We start from the raw sequence: 15,756 nt of genomic DNA on the forward strand, positions 1-15,756 counted from the left end.
TCACAAAGTATCATGACTTGGCTGGTTTGAAATGAAAGTAGTGTATTGTCTCATTGTTTTGAAAGCTACAAGTCCAAAATCAAATTGTTGGCAGAAGGTTTGTCTCTTTCTTGCTTTGGTGAATGGCTACCAATTTTTGCCACTTACAGATTTGTAATTGCATAAATCCAATATGTGACTTTACCATCACAAATCATTCTTCCTTGTGTGTCTATCTTCACAAGTCTGTGTTCTCATGGTGGAACCAATCATGTGGGATTGAAGCTACACCTGCTGCACAGCCCCTCCTTGAACTTCACTAATCACATCTGCAGTGATCCTAGTTCTAAATAAGGTCATGTTCTGAAACAGTAGAAATTAAGGCTAGCATATCTGTTTTGGGGGGCATCAATTGAACTCACAACACTGACTTACAGGATTCTTGTTAAACTAGAACGACAGATCACTGACATCTAATAGAGGCCACATAATTATCTTGCCTTCTTCCTTCCTTCCTTCCTTGCTTCCTTCCTTCCTTCCTTCCTTCCTTCCTTCCTTCCTTCCTTCCTTCCTTCCTGCGAGGCTATCATTACTGTGGCGCTTCATGATTCTTGCCATCTCAGTGCCCTTATACTCATCAGAAAGTGCGCACTGGTTGTGATGGAAACTGGGTCATGACTTAGTCCCTGTTTATCCTCATCATTTTTGGGTGGTTTCCCAGGACACAGGCCGATCAGTGCTACAGGATAATTTATTGCAAGAATCACTTACTCCATGAAGCATTCAGACACTGCTGATTCATTCTCAGTTACATTATTTAGCCTTGCTGCAGTCTCTCCTAAATCCAAAGTATGCTTTTGTGCAAAGAGTCAGCACACATCAGGAAAAGAGTTGGCACTCACCTGACAGTAGAGCCCAGCAGCAGGAGTTGTCTTTAGTTATGGATGTTCATGGAACGATAGTTTGTTTTAATTGTAATACTTTTGGCTGTACTTATCTACTGCCAGATTTCTAATTCCCTTAACATTTAAGATTGCCAAATCAAGCCATCTGTAAACATGAAAAGTTGCAAAACTAGAGTCTTCCACCAAAGAAAGAGTTTTACTCATCTGAGCAGAAGCAAGTCCTGAAAGTACAAAATAATAGTATGGGGCGATTATACCCTCTCTCTCCCCCCACCTTCTGCATTTTTAGGGCTTTCTGAATGTAGGTGTAACTTGATTTGATGACCATCTTTTTCTCTTTTGCTGTCAAGAATGTGTCTTGGCAACTGCTACGGAGAAGCCCCGCACAGCCTTTCGTGAGCTAGAAAGGTTAAAACTGAGTTGACAGGACATCCCCAGCTCTCTGCTGTTGGTGAGTTATTCTGTTTATTCTACATATGTTTCTTTTTAATTAAAATGTCATTTTTAATTAAAAATGAAATGTCAAGAAGGAAAAAAATGGCAAAGTCTGGACTATTGCAATGACTGCAAACAGAAAGAAGTCAGTACAGAGAAATAACTTTAAAAGAATAAAAACAGTATTTTTTTGTAAAAAAAATTAAATAAAAACCAAACAAGAGGTAATTTGGGGAAAGTTTGAGTGCTCTTTGCTGTTCAAACCAAACATACACACACACACACACACACACCACACCACATACACACACACACACACACACCACACCACATACACACACACACACACCACACACACACACACACACACACACACACACACACCTACTTTATAGCTTGTTTCCATAATTAAAAAGTATATTTGATGTGTGGGCACTTGCTTTGAAAGTTAATCCGTGAGGCTGATGGGCCTCGTATTTTTCATGAGTGACAGAGCCACTAATGAGATACAGCATTGACTGCAGAAGGCACCAATAAATTGTATAAAATATCCCTGTTGGCCATTTATTTAATTTATTTTATAGAAGTGTAATGACTTATAGTTTAAGGTGGAGCTTTTATTTTGTTATAAAGACCCACATCCACAACAGGCTTCCCAAGGATTACGCAACATTTATATCTTGTATTTTGCACTGTTCTGATAATGTTTCACATTATGATTAAATCCTCACAGGGATTTTCCCATAAGCAAAAATGGCTGTACTAGAATATACATTATCTTTTCTAGAAAATGGGATGGACAGTTAGGTTAGAAGGGCTTGTAGAAATCGGTTGCAGAAGAACGACAAATGTGCTTTCGGTACTGAAGAAGGGAAAGACTTAAGGGAAGTAAGTTTCTCTTTGGAAGAGAGTATCTTGATTTGCTCTTTCATCTCTTTCTTTGAAGGCCTTTTTTCACTCTTGGGCAGGCTCATAATCTTCTCCAAGTGCATGCTGATGACTTTGGCCTCATTTTTCTTGTATGATACCATGCTTTCCCTGGCTTAGTTCTTTGCATAAACCCTTCCCATGTGATTTCTGAACACATTCTCCCTCCACATGACCCCCCTGCACCCTCCATTAACTCCCCATACAGCTTGTCCTCCTCATCCTCTGCAGCTTGGTTTATAAAATCACTTTTCAATGTCAATCATGTCTGTCCTGTAACCTAACCACCTTTCACCTCCCCACCAATTGGTGCTACACTTATTGTATTCTTTTATAACTCTCTGGACTTTTCTTTTGTAGCACATATAGTATTTCTAATGCAATGATGAATTAAAAATTTAATTTGCTTACATTTTCTAGGTTATAAGTTTCAAGAGGGGGAAATTGGTACCTGTCTTGTTAATTTCTATGTTCCTTATAACTCATAGTCTTTATAGATAATAATGGTCAGATAAATATTCACTGTTGAATGAAGTTTCACTCTTGGTAAAGCAAGCCTCCGACAATTTGTGATTACTATGCTCTTTGCTGAAAATCAAATTAAAAGCAGTACAGATTCCCATAGCTTATGAAAAGGCTCTACAAACAGTTACATAGACTCATAGCTTAGTTTTTGCTATATCTCAGCCCTAATGCAATCTGTGAAAAATGATAATAGGATGTACAGTTAGATTTTAGTCTACAAAAGACAATGCAATTTTGTGAAAACACATTTCAATAAATATGTGTTGAGGTGCCATTGTACGCCAGCCAATGTGCTTGGCACTTACTGACCCCGTATGTTATGAGGTCTCAGGTTAGTAAAATTTACTGAACAAGTAAGAATGGAAGAACCTTTTTTATCTATGTCGACTGTCTGCTATATTCACTGCAAGTAAATGTTATCTAGAGGAAAACGCAAGTGAGGTGGCTGTCCAGTTGTTAACAGTGTATGCACCTACATGTACCTGTATCTACTTACAAAGCAGCACCCTGGAAAGGCCACTCCTTGTTCACCTGATTACTTGATTAACTAGTATGCAATTACTACTTTATGGGAAAGTAAACAAAATGGTTGCAGTCATTTTAAGATGTGTATTAATTTCCCTGCCTAGTACTGTTTTGCAAGTATAAGTAATAAAAGTAAAGATACCTTGTATCCATTTTCCTGGATATGTTTTGACAGTTATCTTTGAAAAATTATTGAAAAATTTCTCCCTTTTTTCTTTATCACTATGACATTCAAAAAGTTCTGCCTGTGTCCAATTGAAATCTCTCCTCTTTTATTAAACCAGTTTCTGCTTGTTTGTGCCTTTGTGTCCACCAGGAACAACTGATCAGAATCCTTCATATAAAACCCTTTATGTTCTTGGAGACAGTAATTTCCTGTGAAATATTTAGTTGAAAATTCCATAAACTTTCAGAGAAAAAAGGGCTGTGGTCAGTTTATACTTCATAAAAGTAATATTTGAAAACTTCAAACCTGAAGATAGTGACACTTTTCTGTGTGACAAATTAGCTTTGCTCCCTTTTTAATAGCATTCAAGTTTCATTATACATTTAAATTATTCATTTCCTGTCAAGTGTGGTTAATTTTTTGAAAATATGTGCATATAATGATTCTTTTTTGTTTTTCTTAATTTATTGGTAAATCTTTTTGTATTTTATATTTTATATTTATAACTATGACAATATAAATTATCACTCATTTCAAATTAATTTGACAATTTTATTTTAAAATCCTGATATCTGATTATGAATTACCAATAGGAAAACGTGTGAAGTACTGAAAATAAACACTCTCTTTTAGGGTTAATTGACTTCATTGCCTGAATAACTTTTTAAAAGAAGATTTGCTTAGCATTAGTTTCATAAGTCCATATGGTAGTTGTCCATATTAACTTAAGAAATTCAACCATTTGTGCAACATTAAAAGCAAATTGTCACTTATGCTGAACTTTTGTATGGGAATCAGCATGGGCAAAACTTTTCTGGGGCTGGCCACACATAGTATTTACTGTCTCATAATTTGCTTATTCTTTATGTCAAAAGACCTCTCTGCCTTGACAGTTCTGTGATTGAAGGGGTCTGTGTAACAGATTAGCAGAGTTCTGCCCAAGTGTTTTCCTTGGTTTTGGTGAAAGGCTGCCCTCTTGTGCAGAGATGGGAAGCAACTGTTAAAAAAAATTCATTTACTTGATTCAATTTCTGTTGGATTGTAAAATGGAAGTTAATACTATGCTTGGAACCCACAAGTTATCATTCGAAGATACTGAGAATATGTTCTTAGTCTTTCTTTGGATGCTTTGTGCTTTGGCCAGTGTTATGATTCTTATCATCCCTTTATACAATTCAGGGCAAAGACAAACTCTCGCTTTTAAACAAGGAAGCAACTTCCCCATTTGAAGAGCTATAGTGCTTTGTTTTCAAAAAAATGAGCAATCTTTTTATTTCTAATTACATTATATTCTGATTAATGCACGAATGAGATCATATCACTAAATGGAAAAGAAGTTAGAATCACTGCCAGGGATCTGTTAAAGGTTAGGTCTTGCTTTTGTCATCAGTAGCAAGAAGAAAGTTGGCAAATTCTTCATAAAATTAGCACAGGAAAGAAAAAGGGAGATTACACACACATTCCAACTTCTTTTTTTTTGTCTTATTTTACCAAGTTTCCAGTTCAACTGAAGAGAGAGTACTTCCAAAATGAATATTTGATAAATAGATAAGCTAGATAATTCTACCTTACTTTAATAAGTTTTATTTATGCAAATGATGTCTTATGTTCTTTACATTTAGCAATTTTAAGAATTTAACAGGGCTGGGGATTTAGCTCAGTGGCATAAGCACCTGCCTTGCGAGCAGCAATCGTGAGTTCCATCCCCGGTACCGATAAAAAGGAAAAAGACCAAAAAAAAAAAAAAAAAAAAAAAAAAAAAAAAAACTTAACAAAAGTTATTTTCTTTTAGAACAAAATTACCTGAGTATTTTTGTTAATTGTTTAAGCCTGGCTGAAAACCTTGAGCTTAGCTAAGTTAATTACAGTACTTTGCCTCTACCACGTGACTCACAGAATGTGGCATTGAAGCTTTGGTGTAGGTTACAGCTTAGAACTCCAGAAGCTCTCCAGTCCTGAGAGAATGTTTGAGCCTCACATTTTTTAGAAAACAAGCATAGTCTGACAGCAAATAGTATTTCAAACAAAATTACAAGTGTCCTCACAAAAAAGTTTGGCCATAAGTGTTCGTAGTAATAACCATGAAAGCCAAAGAGTGGGGGGAAAAAACCCCAAATGTCCACCAAGAGCCAAGATGTGGTTTATCAATGCAATGGACAGTATTCAGCTATGAGTGGGAATGAAGTACCCAAGAACAGGAGACAAATGAACAGTGAAAACCTTATGCTAAGTGAGAGAAGCCAGACGTGAAAGAATATATACCATATGAAAATTTTTTTTGCCAGAATAGATAAGAGAAAAAGAGACAAAAAGTATTCTAGTGGTTTCTTTGGTTCAGGGATGATGAAGGAATATAGAGAAGGAAAGAAAAAAGGAAGTGATTGTTAATTGGGATGTTTTGGGAGCATTAGTTTCGTAAGTTCATATGCCCTCAACCTGATTGTGGTGGACACTGTTCACCTTTGTCAAAATACTAAAAAAAAATTTTGCAGATAAGTGAATTTTATGGTATTGGAACTGCATTTCACCAAAACCATTTCTTAAGAGTAAAAAAAAAAAAAAATGATAGGAAGCAAACATCTGAATAACGACATCACGTTGATTCTGTAGTCTCTTATTTCTGTGGCAGCTAAAAGGGTGTTTGTGACATTTAAAAGAAGGTAACTGCATATTTGCCCTCTTACGACCTCTCCAAGTTTTAAAGATTTTATGTCTGTGATTCAAATGTGCTTTCTTGTTTTATGAGTTTAATTATTATGGATAATCTTTTATCAGGACATAAAGCCCTGACGGTGGTGCTGGGGTGGGGGTCGAGGGAATGAAATGTGAATCTTTTAAGTGTTGTTAAAATGTTTACATGAAGAAAACACAGCCAAGGGTGGCCCTTTTCCTTACTGGGTGTGTGCACAAGCTTTGAGGACAGCGTTAAGATCCACATACTGCTTCCTGGCTGCTACACCAAGTCTGCTATCAGTGGGGATAGTGGTGCCTTCTTCAAACAGCTCTTCTTCCATGTGTTACATGAGATAATGTATGTTATGCGTGGTGCAAAGTTGCTGTACCAAGGAGGATGCACAAAAACAATAGAAATGAATAATAATAGCTCTGAAGGAAATATTTCTATTTATTTAAAAATCGGATCAAATGTAATAGCACATTCCATAATCCCAGCACTCAGGGGGATCAAAATGAATTTGCCTGAGTTCAGTGCCAGCCTGAGCTACATAGCAAGACCCTGTCTTGATAAAACCAAAAATTAAAAAAAAAAAACTAAGAATAATTGTTATTTAACTAGAGTGCATGTGTAGAAAACAGTGAACAGTTTCAAATCCTTTTAATGTTAATTAGGAAATTTTGCATTGGTCATTAAAAATATGAATATTTATCGAGTTCCATATTAGATGGATTTTTTCCATCAAAGGAAAGGCTAGATACAAATGTGTAGGTGAGTAGCGTAGTTTTTGGGGAAATGACAAAATTGTTCTCTTGAGGTATTATTTTCAAAATAATGGATTTTACTTGTCGTAGGAAATTTTTTTCTGCCTTTCCATCACAATTGCAATCAGCACACTACCTGCTTTCTGCAGCAACAGAAACAGCTGGATCACCCATTTTGATGAGGGATTACTCTTCAGTATTTATAGTAACACCCATTTCACCAAGTGGAGCCCAAAAGAAGGAAAAAACAAACAACTGACTTTTCTTGTAACAGGTAACTGTTTTCTTTTGTATTAAATTTCCTTTCCTATTGCTTTCACTAGCTTCAGATTTGGAAGCTCATTTCACCGCGCAGGAGACACTAAAAAGCAGCCAAACCAATGCAGCCAATAGAAATTTAATTTTAAACATCTAAAGCTTTGCTTAAAAAATCCTATAGAAGCATTAAGCTAAATATTAGAGCTAAAAAGCATATAAACACGCAGAAGACCTTTGCAATATGAACAGGGACTATGTTTGAAGTCAGGCATGCATAAATATGTGTGTCTTTTCTCAGCGATTTTAATGAAATGGTTAATTCTGTTGTCATGGCAACAAAGCACAGCTGTGATAAAAAGCTAAAGGTCTACAACATAATGCCCAATACAAGGTCTCTAATTCTAAAGCTGATTTTCTTAGCTACAATAGAAGTGATGTGTTTTCAATATCATCCTAAGCTTTCACATCAAATCCTTCTACTTAATCCAATAAATAGGCCAGTAGCATTAAAAGGAATATATGTTTGCACATTATAAACCTTATAAAAGAAGTTTACCTATGTCCAATCTCAAGAGGGAATCTGGAAAGTAAACATATGCTCCCTCAAAATAATAACCTATTTTGCCTGAAACCTTAAAAAATGGAAAATATTCAAATGGAATATCAGGGTAATTATCAAGTACATTATTATCTGACCTGTCAGCAGGGATGTATTATATTTGAGATAATAACATCACCACTACCACCAACGCAACAGCAAGAGTAATTCAATTTTAAAAACTCACTAGAACATAATAATGTAAGAGGCAAATTTTGTTCTGTAGGTCTGTTTATATTATTTGCTGAAGATATCACACTGGTAAATTCACCCAGGGTTGACGATGCATTCCGAACTTAAGACACACAGTCCCTCAGCTTCAGTCACAAGTCTTTTGTCTTCTGCCTCTCATCCTGCGCAGGTGATCTAGATTCTAGACTCCTTCAGCACCACCTGATGTAAGTCTCTGTCAGACCCGGATCCTCTGCTCCATTCTGGGTTCTCAGGTATCAGTCTCCCATAGATTATGCCAATTGAACAGGTCTCTGCTCCTGTCTCAACTCAGATGTCAAAGCGATTTTTCTAAAACTTGGATGAAATTATATCTTTCAGATTTTCTCCCTGCACTGCCTGAGTGCTTAGCTTTGCTTAGAAAGGACCTCATGATCTAATGCTTAGTAATTCAACCTTATCTTTTCTGATAGCCCACATCTTACTCTCTAATCAAAAAGATCTCTTAAAGTCTCTGAATATATTAAATATGCAATATGTTCTCAAAGTCTGTGTCATTTGGCAGCTATTTAGTTTTTTACTTTAAATGTTTCATTTTGCTGCTCCACGTAATCCTCTCCAAATTGTAGTTTAAAGTACAACCCATATTTTCAAAGTGAGCAACATAGTATTTAATGTGTAATAGTAAAAAAATGCACAAATTTGAACTACTTCATGATTAGATAAACAAGTTAATTATATGACAACAGACATAATAGGAAGACATTACAAACTATGTCAGAGATATGCATACATTGATTCAGAAACATTTTTTCCTATCTTTTTAGGCTACTGTTAGGTTAAAAATTAGTATATTCAGTGTGGTATGACTTGTAAAAATTAACATTATGTAGGCAGTAAGTCACTTAATGTAAACTGTGTACTCTTTTAGGTTTAAGTTTGAAGGTGTGGAACATTTTTTCATGCATTTATTAACTACTTGCTCTTCTGAGAAGTTATTGTCTATTTTTTATTGGGTTTTATTTTAGGAGCTTAATTTTCTTTTTAGGTTTTTGTATATTCTAGGTAAATTCCTATATTGTCCCCTATGTGAAGATTAGCTAGCAAAATTGTTCCCCATTCTGTAGGTTGTCCCTTTACCTTTGGTTGTTTCCTTTGCTGTGCAGAAATTTTTAGAGTTAGAAAGGCAGAGAGGGGAATGGGATGGAAAAGGAATGGGACGTGTGTGTACATGTCCTCACCCCACACAAGGAATGGGAACGTTAGGTACTGCAAACATGAATTAATAACAAATAGAAATTTAGAAAACCCAAAAATATCAATCATATCTGCTGGTAAATATTCAACTCTTTTGCTCATTGTTTAATTTGCCTTTTAGTTGTAAGATTTAAAAATATTTTCTGTAGAAACACTTTGAGGGCTGGGGACCTCACTCAGTGGTTTAAGCGCTTGCCTGTTAAGTACAAGGTTATGAGTTTGATCCTCAGTACAAAAAAATCAGTTTCATGTGGGTATGATATAGTGTCACAAAGTTTTTTCTCAATCACTTCATTTTCATTTTCTTAGTAGTTTGTTTTAAAAGACATTTTCTGTGGTTATACTTTTGTAAAAATAAAACATGTACATATACTGATCAAACACAGAGGAAAAACCTGGAATATACTGCAGTGTGTGTTTCTGGATAATCAAAATGATTATTTGTTGATGGTAAATTTAAAGTTTTTTTATTTCTTTCTCTAACTTTCTTGGACATATAGTACTTTTATAAGTTAAAATATTATGTATATGAACACCATACAATTACAACAAATTTTTAGATAAATTCCTATATTGTCTGCATCTTGTAGAGTGCCTAGTGAGTACTAGCTACCTGAAAGATACATGCCAATGAACAAAATAGAGGTGATAATTGGGTTTTGTACTTAGCATCATTTAGATATATTATCCATGTATTTCACTTTTTGTTTTTTACTTAATAGGTTCCAAGGTAAACTATTCAAGCACATTTTTAAGATTTTGCAGAAGACTGAGAAGCAGCTATAGCATGCATTTTGCCTAGAATAGCCAAGCCAAAGAAGGCTCTTTTTATCCTCCAGGTCTGTGAAGACATGATGAATCCGAAAAGGAAAGTTAGAGTACAGCAAGTAAAATCTTTTTTCTTCATTGTTTTCCAGGACAAGTTCATGTATGAAAAAATACAGGGGCCCGGTTCAGATACCTGACATCATCGTTTCCTCCTTATTAGAAGGGATAAGATCGCTCCAAAGCTATTTAAAAGTATCTTAATTATTAAAAAGATGATCATTCTTTACACAGATGTTACCTATGTATTCCTTGGTCATTTGAACCAGGACAACATTATCATTATCCACATAATCAAATTGGATGATTTCATCCTCCGGTTCTAATCTGTATGATATTATTAACCAATTTCCTGCGAAACATGAGCTACCGGAGACTTGACGCCTCATTGTTGGTTACTATGTTGTGTTACTATGTTTGGTTACTGTGGCTGATATCAGTTTTGGTTACTGTGCTCAAGTCTATTTTTCTAATAAGGGCAACTATGTAGAAAGAGTGATTGCAAGATGTCTGGAGAACATTTGGGTAACAAATTGTTTTTTCAGCAGATGAGGTATTGTTATCTAGTCATTCCTGTGTAAATAAAAAAGGTAACCAGGAAACTGTGGGATACTTTTCAGAATAAATTGACTACCTTTCTAGTAGTGGAATTCCATTTTCCTTTTTGAGCGATTATTTGAAGGCCACGTTTTTTGAGTGTCAAGCATTAAAAGCATGTTTATTTTAATTTTACAGTAGTATTCCACAAGAACTTCTGCAAACATTAGTTTCACTCTGAATTTCACTTCTATTTTGAAAGTAAATCACTTCCTATGAGTGGCTCCAGTTGGCCTTTGTACTTGACACATTTGATAATGGCTTTGGAAGAAAAAAAATTTGAGTGTAAAAATAAAAAATAACTCATTATAATCGTTAAGTTTTGCTGAGAGGAGTATGTTTCTAGGGGACAAAAGGAAGTTGTCTGAGTACCGGTAAGTTCTGAAGGCCTTATTAGCTTGGGTTAAAGGTAAGTTGTCTCTTTATCTGGCCCTGTTGGTAGATATGGCTGGCTGGCTCAGAATCACTGACTTACTGGACCAGTGATTGACAAGTTCCTCAGAGAAGCAAGATTTAATTTTTAGGCTTTCGCATGTTTTTTTGTCGGTGATAACAATGATTACAGCAAGTCTGTGAAGACGTTTTTGAACTTTATACAAGAAAACTCTAACGTAAGCAGCAGTATTTTTCACAAAGCTAGAAAGTCTTTGAAGAAGTCAATCACCCACTTGGGAGAAAGAGAGTTCTTTTCGGTTCTTATTTCCTCTAAAACCTTAATGGTCGTGGAAGAGTGTCCTGAGAACAATGAAGGAGTGAGCTAGGATTCCATCCACAAAAATTGAAATCCAACAAACTGAGGCCCAAAGTTTAATTCCATTTAACATTCCCATCTCAGCAATAAAATCAGGAGTGTTTTAGTTCTCTAAAGTTGTAAATTAACCTATCAGTGCTTCAATATTCTTGTCTGTCAGATGGAAATCATCCTAATATCTATGTCCCTGATTTATTTTAAAGTTAAATGGAATCAGTAAATAAAATCATAGGACAATCAATAACACATAAAGGCTCAACAAGTATTAGCCATCTCATTACTGCTAGTGTATTACTGGTATTAATCTTCACTTTTAATATTATTATTATCCTATGATATCTGTAAATTTTAGCTGTGAAATTTGTAAAGAGGAAAATATTCCCTTTGGGAGTCATCAGAAAGTATCATTGTTCTAGGAACAACTACCGTCAAGCGTTAGAGAATGTTGCATTCTACTTAATAAACAGCAGAAAACTTCAAGTCTGCTTTCAGAAAGAAAGCAGGCTGCGGGAGTCTGCGCCCAACCCCAGGTCCTGGGACACGGCAGTGCTTCCCACTGCCCTGAGGTAACAGCCAAGATGAGCCCGGAGTTGATAGTAATCAATTCGCAGTTTTATTTGCCAGCACATGTCTATAATCTCTTTTCTATAATTCTGAAATATGAAAAGCTCCAAGATGCAGCAGATTTTACTGAGGGCAGAGGATAACATCATTTGTAAAGAAAACCAATCTGATCAGCCTCATTCGGGACCAAATTCTACTCTGGTGCTCTGTGAGACTCTTGTACAGTGTTCCTTGTCTTTAGAGTGAATATTATTAATGGCTTTGTATATGAGGTGCTGCCTAGAATCTACGGAGAGTACACATAATATAAAGCATATACATGTTTTTGTAAAATACGAAAAAAAAACTTAAATAAGAAAATGTTTCTTCAAGCTATGTGGATATGGGGTTAGGAACTATTCTTCTTCATAGTCCCTTTGGTCCAGGGAAGTAAGCTGAGCCAGTATCAGCCTTCTTTTCTTCCCAGCCTCCACCTGTGAACATGAGCTCCTCGGGGTGCCGCCCTCACCTCCATGTTTGTGCATGTGCTGGAGGCCTTCAAAATGAAGGCTGATAACCATGACCGACTGTGTTGGTGCCTTTCCTTGCAGAAAGCATCTTCTCCTACATTTTTGAGCCCCAAAAATCAAAATGTGGAGATTTTTGGCAATCAGAATTTGATCTGAATAATGATTTCTCCAGCAAAATTAGAATCTGACCTCCTGGGCATAACATTTCTGGCTCCAGTTGGCCTTTGTATTTGTAGATTTGGATCCCTCCCTACTTTGGGCTTTCAGTTGTGTTTTTAGCTTGAGTGCTCCAGTGAGTGATCACCACATTGCTGTCCATCAGCAATGTAGGCAGTGCTTGGGACAATCACTCTGGGGTAACTCTGTCCTATTGCTTTCTGCTCATCTTGGAAATAAAATACCTCTGACGGGCTAAAAGGTCAGTATTTATGAACTGGGTATTTAATGTCATGTTAAAGAGATACAGTGCTCCCAGGCTTATGCAAGATATGGGTGATATTAATGAAACATTCCTGAAGAATATGTAACTGAAAGGAAATTTGTTTTCCAATGAAATTCTAGAAATAGTTTCAGAGACAGAAATTAGTAACACATCGTGCACGGAAGGGAACCGTAGATGGGAGTGATGATGTGCTAGGATGAGATTCTGGTCTCCTGGAAATGCTATCAAACATTCCACTCATGTTAAAAATTCCTCAATGTATTCCTGGTGGTTTATTTTCATTTCATGAAAAACTATACTAAGCCCAAGAGCTCAGGCTCCTTAATTTTTCTAGTTCTTAATGCATATTCTGTTTGTAAAATTGTGTTTATAAATGAAGCAATACAAATTTGCCTCTAGACATGGGCTAAGGAGAGCTACAGAACTCAGGCCCTGGAGAAGTTCTCATGGGCAGGAGCAGCCCTCCTGAGGGCCCTGCCTTTGCTCACACAGCAGCTAGGTGGTTAAGTAAAGCTGACTATAGGTGCGTGCTCTTTGTGTCAGAGGAGAAATGCACATTTCTCCAGCATTTTTTTTTAATCCTGAAGCGAAGCATCTATTTAGTACTTTTTATTCTTTTCTAAGGTTAAGGGTCATCAGATTGACAATGATTAATCAAATAAAAATATTTACTAGCTATTTTGCCTGGATAATGTCAGGCTCTAGGGTCTTAAAAAAAGAAAAAGAAGAAGAAGGAGAAGGAGGAGGAGGAGGAGGAGGAGGAGGAGGAGGAGGAGGAGGAGGAGGAGAAGAAAGAAGAAGAAGAAGAAGAAGAAGAAGAAGAAGAAGAAGAAGAAGAAGAAGAAGAAGAAGAAGAAGAAGAAGAAGAAGAAGAAGAAGAAGAAGAAGAAGAAGAAGAAGAAGAAGAAGAAGAAGAAGAAGAAGAAGAAGAAGAAGAAGAAGAAGGAGAAGAAGGAGAAGAAGGAGAAGAAGGAGAAGAAGGAGAAGAAGGAGAAGAAGAAGGAGAAGAAGGAGAAGAAGGAGAAGAAGGAGAAGAAGGAGAAGAAGGAGAAGAAGGAGAAGAAGGAGAAGAAGGAGAAGAAGGAGAAGAAGGAGAAGAAGGAGAAGAAGAAGAAGAAGAAGAAGAAGAAGAAGAAGAAGAAGAAGAAGAAGAAGAAGAAGAAGAAGAAGAAGAAGAAGAAGGAGAAGAAGGAGAAGAAGGAGAAGAAGGAGAAGAAGGAGAAGAAGGAGAAGAAGGAGAAGAAGGAGAAGAAGGAGAAGAAGGAGAAGAAGAAGAAGAAGAAGAAGAAGAAGAAGAAGAAGAAGAAGAAGAAGAAGAAGAAGAAGGAGAAAGAAGAAGAAGAAGAAGAAGAAGAAGAAGAAGAAGAAGAAGAAGGAGAAGAAGGAGAAGAAGGAGAAGAAGGAGAAGAAGAAGAAGGAGAAGAAGGAGAAGAAGGAGAAGAAGGAGAAGAAGGAGAAGAAGAAGAAGAAGAAGAAGAAGAAGAAGAAGAAGAAGAAGAAGAAGAAGAAAGAAGAAGAAGAAGAAGAAGAAGAAGAAGAAGAAGAAGAAGGAGAAGAAGGAGAAGAAGGAGAAGAAGGAGAAGAAGGAGAAGAAGGAGAAGAAGGAGAAGAAGGAGAAGAAGGAGAAGAAGGAGAAGAAGAAGAAGAAGAAGAAGAAGAAGAAGAAGAAGAAGAAGAAGAGAAGAAGAAGAAGAAGAAGAAGAAGAAGAAGAAGAAGAAGGAGAAATGTTCCTGCCCTGGTTATACAGGAACAAAACATTTCTGCAGCTAAACCAGGGCAGGTAAGCATGGCTGAGTGACAGTAGAGAGCATTTGGGGCTGGTTTGGTTAAAGGCAAAGTAGAGAAACGTGAGCTGACTTGGAGAAAGGTTCTGAAAACTTGTGAACAGAGACGATACTCTCACATCTTCAGGGATAAGCAGGGCACAGAAAGGGTGACTAAGACCTCTGTGTGGGGTGGGAGGGTCTGCTGACCTGGAGCGCTGTCTCTCTTAATTTTAGCACAACTGTCTGCAAACCATTCCTCTTATGTGCCATAAAATCAGTATTTTAGGTTTTTCCCAGCCTTTCACCCCTGTCGCAATTTGACTACACACCTGTTACCCACTAAGGTATCTCAGGACATGACGGCTCCTGGATGGGTGGGACTATTTCTGTAAAATTTGATTTACAAAACCTGGAGGCTCCAGGGAAGACTCCATAGTTTTCTAATCCCTGCTCTATAGCTGATGGTTATTGGATTTGAGTTTTCAAACAGGTTTAGAAATCAAAATTGGATGTGAAATACTTGATTTGTAAAATGTTGACTCAAACAATTTTTTGTGCCATCTGACACCACTGCAACTACTTTGCACACTTGGTAAAAGGTGATGTGATCTTTAAAAATCAATAAAATCTGGTAACTGAAGAGGAGTATAGAGGATTTTTAAGAAGGAAAAGTAGCCTGAGCAGGTGATGAGAGGAGTGGGAAAGGGGGATTATTTAGAAAATGGGCACCGGAGGCGGGCTGGGTGGAATCTCATCCTGGCTCTGTCATCTATTATCTATGAGACTTTGGACCTATGACATAGTCCACTTCCCAGGACTGGGCTGCCTCATTTCGTCATCAAGAGGATTAAGTCAGTTATATTCATAATAAGACAATTCCTAGCAGAGAGAAGTCATCAAGACATGTTAGGAAGACATACAGAAACACGGAAGAAGCTCAGCCAGGCGTGGTGCCACACACCTGTGATCCTAGCGCCCTGGGAGACGGAGTAAGGAGGATCTGATGTGCAAGCTCAGCCTGGGCAGCTTGGCGACTTAACGAGATCTGGTCTCAAATTTAAAAAAAGAGTGGAAGGTTGGGGATGTGGCCCACTGCGAATTCCTGAGTTCACACTCT

At 36.9% G+C, this 15,756-nt stretch overlaps 1 long non-coding RNA gene across 1 annotated transcript; it reads left to right on the forward strand.

Moving 5' to 3' along the window:
* The first annotated feature begins 1,083 nt into the window (after positions 1 to 1,083).
* LOC134477299 (uncharacterized) lies at positions 1,084 to 10,650 on the forward strand. Its single transcript, XR_010049268.1, has 3 exons — positions 1,084 to 1,335; positions 6,991 to 7,174; positions 10,102 to 10,650. It is a non-coding gene; the product is annotated as an uncharacterized LOC134477299 (long non-coding RNA).
* Positions 10,651 to 15,756: the final 5,106 nt, after the last annotated feature.

This window comes from Cavia porcellus, unplaced genomic scaffold (genome assembly GCF_034190915.1).
Source record: "Cavia porcellus strain 051 isolate PalLab524CR breed Dunkin Hartley unplaced genomic scaffold, mCavPor4.1 scaffold_1, whole genome shotgun sequence".
NCBI classification, from domain to species: Eukaryota; Metazoa; Chordata; class Mammalia; order Rodentia; family Caviidae; genus Cavia; species Cavia porcellus.